General features: G+C 46.8%; 1 pseudogene; it reads left to right on the top strand.

Moving 5' to 3' along the window:
- Positions 1-6000, top strand: part of LOC125513688 — an 11492-nt pseudogene extending 5492 nt beyond the window's left edge.
- Positions 6001-7439: the final 1439 nt, after the last annotated feature.

Genomic DNA, 7439 nt, shown 5'->3' with positions numbered 1-7439 from the left:
AATTGTGTGGTTTCACAGTCTTATGAGACAGAAAGTTTTGGAAAATGGAGCTGTCGTTTTCACTACTTTGGTCCCTAGCGATATTGTTGCTTAAACTAACATGGAAAGTGGGTTCAATCACTTTAAAGTGCCCTCTCATAGACTTGCCGGGAAATAAAAAATTTGGAATCGGCTTTTCTTTTGCGCTAAAAAAAACTTGAGGCCTTTTCCCTTATTATATGGCATATCCATACTTTAATTACCTAGTGCCTGATCGATTGAAAGCAATATTTACTGTCAGATAGAGAGATGCTGATAGGAAAAAGGATGGTATTTACTTATTCTCAAGAATATATAGAAAGGGAAAAGCTTAATAGCCACTATTGATCCCCTGAACAGAGCACATGATTCGGGATTAGGTGCGATGTGAAGAGGTAGCCTAGCCTTTTATGAGAGTCAATTGGGAAGTGGAAAGGCAAAACCATTAGTTCAAGTTCCCGGCTTTAGTCCTCTGTGAAGTTCAGTCAACCATTTGAGTCAATTTGGAGTAAATAGTAAGACTTTGGATGGCACCATTCATAATGTTGCATCTCAATACTTGGCATCTTTTTCCCATTGCTGGCTCGGAAATTCGCCTTGGTTTCACTGGAATTCGTTTATTTCGTTCATTAATTCGTTCTGATAGCTACGCAGAGGTCTTTCCTTATGACTCCCGTGCTTAATACGAAAAGCGGTTCTTGTGTGAAAAGTGCCAACTGACTATCTCCTTATTTTCTAATTGTTCTTCCGATAGGAATATTCCCTTGATCAGCTAACCTAGCCCAAGCATAACAATAGTGCATTTCCCCTTGATGGTACGATTTACATATCTTCTACCTCTGCTACTTCTATTCAGGAAGGTTAGTTTAGGCACTCCATCCCTGAGGGCTGCATCAGCTTATCTTTCTTGAAATCCAAGCTATAAGCTAGATCGGTATAAATAGGGCATTAAGCAGCAATAGTAGAGATAGCATCCATGAGTTTTTTAATCCATCCTTTTGCATCGCCTGACTCGGACAAGGTGTTTCCTTCTTTCGCAATACCCGGCACTTATAAAGGAAAACCAATAGATTTATGTGCGGTTCGTCCCACAAAGAAAGAAAGAGTGTGGAGCCCCGGCCCGACCTATAAGTCCGCTAACGTAAAGCGAGGAGTTGAGCCTGAACTGGCGAACCGAAGTCACTTTCGTAACCATACTTCCTACAGCTAACACGTGTCCAGTCCAGCGGGAACGCGAAGCGCAAATGAACGTGAGCTACTATACCGAATCCCCCGCTGGCCATCGGGGACCTAGTGGTAAGGCCATGATCCGCAGGGGAAGGGATCACTCATTCTTCTATTGGGTACAGGTGCACGAACAACAACTCCAAACGTCAGACATCCACCGCCTATACCTACCGTTTAGGTGGCACCAGCGAGATCCAGCTAAGGTAAGGAACTTCGTGTCGCGGCTGCTCCACTCTGCTGCGGTCTTTTGAACTGAACTTCGTTGCCTTCCCGCACGTGAAACGAATGGGCGCTGTGTCATGGGTCAGTTTTGGGGCAGGGGGGGTGCAGAGAGAGACCAGAAGAATGATTCATTTGGATCGACGAGCCATTTCGTGAATCAATAGAATGTATCTCTATCCATATCTATTCTATCTTTATATGACGGGCCATAAAAAAGAAGTATTTTTTATGGCATGCGGGATGATCGCGCCTAGTAGCCACATATCAGCTGCGCTCAATATGCGGGATTTCCGTTGGATCAGACCTTTCGCTTTGACGAATTTGGACCTAGCGAAAAGGACTCTAAGCCTTCGCGCAAACAAGCAAAGTAGAAGCAAGACGAGGAAGCGGAGCTGTCGTAGAAGCAGTAGCTTCCCCCGACAATATACAATACAACAGTAGTGACCATGAATAAAAAAGCCCCTTGTTTAATGAGTTTGCTGCTTTTCCCAGGCCGGAGAAGGGCAACTACTTATTGATTGATCGCCTTTCTTTGATATGTGTTCAATTTAGTACAATACAAACTAAAACTAGATCAAAGCGGAAGGGCCACTCACTATATAAGCTATAACTAGAAAAGCCCTAGCCAATAGTTTAGTAGTTGGCCAAACCCCCATGCTCACGACATGCTCTTGATATTGATTGAGTTGGAGGGAGTCAGAGACTACCATGGAATCCTTCCATAGTCACCCCGGTGACCTTCGTCACCAAAGCGTCACGACAGTTTCCAAGACCCCTCATATAATCTCCAATGGGGATCAGTCGGAGCATGTAGGAATGCCGACCACTACATAAGCCGCTGGCGGAGAAAGCTCGAAGAGCTTCCCTTCATTCGCTTTGCGGGAGTCGCACACAGCACATAGCTGGAAGTCAGAGGGCCCGTACTACCTGCCTAACCCTTCGCTCTGAGGGACCATAGAACGGAAAGCGCCTTCTAAACAACTCAGCAGAAGGGAAGGGGCCTATGTATTTGCATGACCCCTGTGGATTTGACCCTACCTACACCCGGAGCCAATCCCCTAGCGGTCCTGCCACCACGCTGCAGAACAGGAGCTCGTGTGGAACCTTGGATTTCTGGCGTAACAGCGGTAGAAGGTATCAAAATATTACGGCCCCATAACATAGTATATACGCTTAGGTCGGCCAAAATATGGACACCCGAAGGGCCCGGCACGCACAATCCTATCCTATCCGAGCCCGTCATTGCATGCACTTCGGACAGCCATCCGTAGCATCATAAGGAGCACCTCCCTTTCGAGGTACCCAAATGGAACGGTCTTTATTTGTGTTGTTGGTTGGTCTTTCTCAACATGGTCTATAGCATGAAAAACCATTCTTTACAAGATAGGGCCGTTCACATGAAAGAAAATACAAAATCCATTCTTCATGGTCGGGCGCATTTCTCCAAATCCTCCAGGATCACAAGTGGAACGCTAATCAAGGGTGGGGAGGCTGCGAGCTCCGCGTCGAACAAAAAGAAGCAAGCAGGGGGTGTTGCCGTAGCGCGCCGGAGAGCAAGCGTAGGCAACCAATCTAAATAAGGCTACAAAAGTAGCTAGCTAGCATTTTTAAGCTGGCTGCCTTTTCTAGCGCGCGTCCTATTCTGTGGAGTCGCACGGAACGAGCCTTGTCTTCCCTGCAATTACTAGATCCCTTTTCTTGTTCCGGTCACCCTTCTCTTGCCGTGGAAGGACTTTTGCTTGTGGTGTGGTCCAACCCGTGGGCGGAGTCGCCCTCATCCCCCCATTGCTCAGTGCTCCATGCAGCTTCGCTGGGCTTTACCCGCGTGGGCGCGGGCTTCTATAAGAGAATGAAAAGCTCTCTTTTTACAATAAAACGCGAACCACGCGGAGCCCACCCTTTTTCGTTTTCTACCGCCATTGGGTGGCCGCAGGGGAAACACATCCCGGCCGCCTCTCGGGAAAGGGGGGGTGGGCCTACCTATCCCGAGGGAGCAACTGAGAGGTTCCATATGCCGAGCCGAAGGGCAGAACTTCAGTGTGTGATCGTAGTATGTCACCTCTTCTCGTCCTCGCAGCATCGAAGAGTACCTATGCACTATGTTCCGGTTCACTGATAAGGAAGATAGAGTTGGGGTGGGGGTCTATGATGTGATACTATAGTATGCCCCAGGGAGAAAGATGCGCAACTCAAAACGGAAGCAGGAAGCGTGTTGTCAAAAATGTCGGAGGTTACCAGATCTCTGAGACTACCATCGATCCGACAGAGCGGAACGACCAGAAAAAGAAGTGGAGTTAGAAAGCCGTATGATAGGTGGTAACTATCTTGTACGGTTCGGGGGGTAAGCGGCGTACTCTGGGGGAATATTAGGCTCTATCGAACATACAGGGAATTGGAGGTAGCATTTTACTTATGTTAAGTCATGGACTGGTTTCTTCAGCCCTTTTTCTATGTGTTGGTGTTCTATATGACCGACATAAGACTCGACTTGTTAGATATTATGGAGGTTTAGTGAGCACCATGCCGAATTTCTCTAACATTTTCTTCTTTTTCACTTTAGCCAATATGAGTTTACCCGGCACTAGCAGATTTATCAGGGAATTTCTAATCTTAGTAGGAGCTTTCCAAAGAAATAGCTTAGTAGCCAATTTGGATGATTTTAGGCGCGGCGTATTCCCTTTGGCTATATAATCGTGTGGTTTCTGGAAATTTAAAACCCGATTTCCTCTATAAATTCTCCGATCTAAATGGCAGAGAAGTTTCCATATTTCTACCTTTTCTTGTTGGAGGGGCGACCGTCCGTTGAACTACCAAAAAAGGGTAAACCAATGTGATCATGACATTGTAGGTGCTTGCGATGGGACGGATGCGACTTCCCTCATAAGTAATGGGTGGCATAGCCCGTAGCAGAAGTCCCCTTTTTTTATCCATTTCTTTATTACCCCAGAGGGGCCCACCCTGGTGGGACCGAGAGAAAGAAAGGACGGGGGGGGCGACCATGCATGGCACTTCTCGACCGTGTCTCCGAGGGACAGTTGAACGAGCGACTCATGAATGCTGCCGGGTCGGACGAGCCAATAACTCGAACGTGTTCGGTCAGTTTTTTGAGCAAGAATCACAGCGTTACCTTACCTTCACCATGATACGGACTCCAAGTTCTTATGGCAGAGCACGAGGAGTTTCCTTCAATATGATGATGAGAATGGAAACCAGAAGCACGACTGGGTCTTCGTAGTCCGAGATCATACTTATATATCAGTCACAGTAACGTAAGCATGAGACTTTTTGGTAGTACCGGTGAACCAGATGGCCGCGGCGAGGGAATCTGGGACGGAGGACTCGTAATATCTCTATAGATCTGGCAAAAGCGAAAGACCCCTAACGTCAGGGGCTGACCACTGAGCTCACTCAGGCCCCGCTGGGCGGGCCAGAGTGGGTGCGAGCTGGAATTGCCATAGCTTATGGTTAGAGCAATAGGAAAGGGCCCAGCAGAGAGAACAGTCAGGATAACGAGCGCGGAGCCCACTTGGCAGGCGGCAGGAGCAGCGGGCAAGTGCTTGCTTGGTAGGCCAACAGCCCTGTGAACCGGGCGGGGCACTCGACGAAAGGGGGGCACGCTGAGCAAGTACGCAAAATTGGCCCTGCGGAGCTTTCAAAAAGAAAAGCAAGGACCACTACGGGAGGTCGAACCACGGACCGGAGGTAGTAGAACGTGATCCGCACCGGTCAATATTGGATCAAACAATAGGGGACCGTAGCACTGACCTTTTTTTTTCAAGACAATAGGTACTGTTCCCTACCGAGACAAGGGACACTCTCAACGGATCCTCCACGCGCTGGGCATACCATAGTTCTTCCGTGCGTCTTTATCGTGGCGGAAACAGAACAAGAGGGAAAGACCCGGCCGACTCGCCCAGGGCTCGAGGGCGAGCCATACGAGAGTGAGTCGAATTCTGTTTACGTTCTCGGTTTGGGTTCGGGCCCCTCTCGATCTTTTGCGTATAAGGGAAGGGGGAAGGAGTCTAAATCTATGGACATTAATGAACCACCATTGATGGACGTTGCACATGACACGAGAAATTCGACTCGACGGTCCGGTGCTAATAGAAGTCGCTTACTCTCCGTCTAGCGAAGGTGCCAGATCCTTAAAGTAAAGTATCTATCAGCCTAGTGTACCAACCACGTGGTACGACGGGCACTCAAAGACCTGGCGAATGAGGGCCCACCCCACCCAAGAGCGCTTATGTCATATGGGAACTCTCGGCTGGAAACAATCCTTATGGTTTTTATATCCGGTTAGAATAATAAGAAAGAATCAAAGTCCAGGTTGGTTGGTGAGCCTAGTGATAGGAGACTATCTAGCTTGGTTCGGAGAGCACTTGTTGGGTTTCAGATTCGTTTTTTGCTAAATGTTACGGCCTAAATGCTGAACTATTGACCCTACTTGTTCGGATGGGTGTTCACCCCAATGTGTTCCCGGACTGCATGCATACATCCGTAAGTAACTTAGTGCAACATGGCAAATTTCATTGAGAGGAAACAGCAAAGAAAAGAAATCTTCTCCGGGTGATCAAGTTCCTTTTTTGGTCTGGGCCACGTCTTTGCTTTCTTCAGAGGCCCATTTTCCTGGGCATCAGTGAGTGGAATACTTAACAGTGATTACATTCTTATGTAGATTCCATTGCTCGAATGGGACTTGTTTGTTGGCACCGACCTCGATAAGAAGCAAGGGAGTGGTGCCGAAGCGAACGGAGCTGCAGAGCCGTTTGTTTACCAATCCGCCAACTTAAGCTAGGAAAAGTGTAAGAGACCGTGCATCTTCATGTAAATAAAGGTAAATAATCTCAGAAACAGTCAAGAAACTAGGAATTTTTTATTCCATTTCTTAGCCAGGGCAAGCCCTACCGACCTACGACCGGAGAAGATGTTGTGTTGTTCGTATCACTTGCTAGAGATAGAGAAGCTAGAACAGGAACTGCCCGGGAGGGTTCAAAGAATGAGGTCTTCACCTTTGAGCTGGATCTCATCTCATTCTAGCACATACTACGAGCGATTAACTTAAAGAATACAACAAATGGTTGTGGGGTTATCTTTGTACCCTGTGACTACAACCACAAGGTCCAAATCAAGCGAAACGGCTGAGGCGCAAGCCCTTTTCTCGCCACTACTCTGTGTTCCCAAAGTCAGCAACCTTTTTGGCATGCTGGCTAGCAAGTTCATTGCTTCAATGACATGAATTCAATCAAGTGGACAATTCCTATCCTGGAAAATATGGGCAATCAGCTGGAAACTCAATAGTCTTACGCGGAAAGCACTTGACCAGCCTTCCTCTTCTGAATTATATGAATGACAGAAATCAGATCTCAGTTGTATTAACTTCATGAGTGAAGAGATAGACAAGGTGGTGAAAAGCATGAAACCAAATACTGCTCTAGGTCCAGATGGCTTCTCTGTTATCTTTTTAGAGCTTTTTGGCCCTAGTTGAGAGATATATTAATATAAATGCTTCAGGAGCTGTATCATGGCAGGTTGAACTTGTCCACACTAAACTATGGTGTCACTTCTCTACTGCCAAAGATTAAGGATGCTAATAGTATCCTACAGTATAGACCCATATGTGTTCTAAATGTTATGTTTAAAGCTATTACCGAAGCTCTGACACTTAGATTTACTCCTCTGGCTCGACAAGTAATCAACTCTCTTCAGACTGGATTTATTCCTGGGAGGTACATTTTGGATGGATGTGTAATTCTTCATGAAGTTTTGCATGAGTTGAAAACCTCTCACTCTGAAGGAATTTTTCTTCAGTTGGACTTTGAAAAAGCTTATGATAGAGTTCAGTGGCCTTTCTTGGCAAAGGTAATGCATAGGAAAAACTTCCCTGACAGGTGGATAGATTGGATTAGACAAGCAGTGGAAGGAGGCAAAGTTGTGTGAATATGAATGGAGATTGGCGAGAATATTTCTCTACT

This window comes from Triticum urartu, chromosome 6, assembly GCF_003073215.2.
Source record: "Triticum urartu cultivar G1812 chromosome 6, Tu2.1, whole genome shotgun sequence".
Taxonomy (NCBI): Eukaryota; Viridiplantae; Streptophyta; class Magnoliopsida; order Poales; family Poaceae; genus Triticum; species Triticum urartu.
Note: the sequence above shows the minus strand (reverse complement) of the source record. Positions and strands in the feature narration are given on the sequence as shown.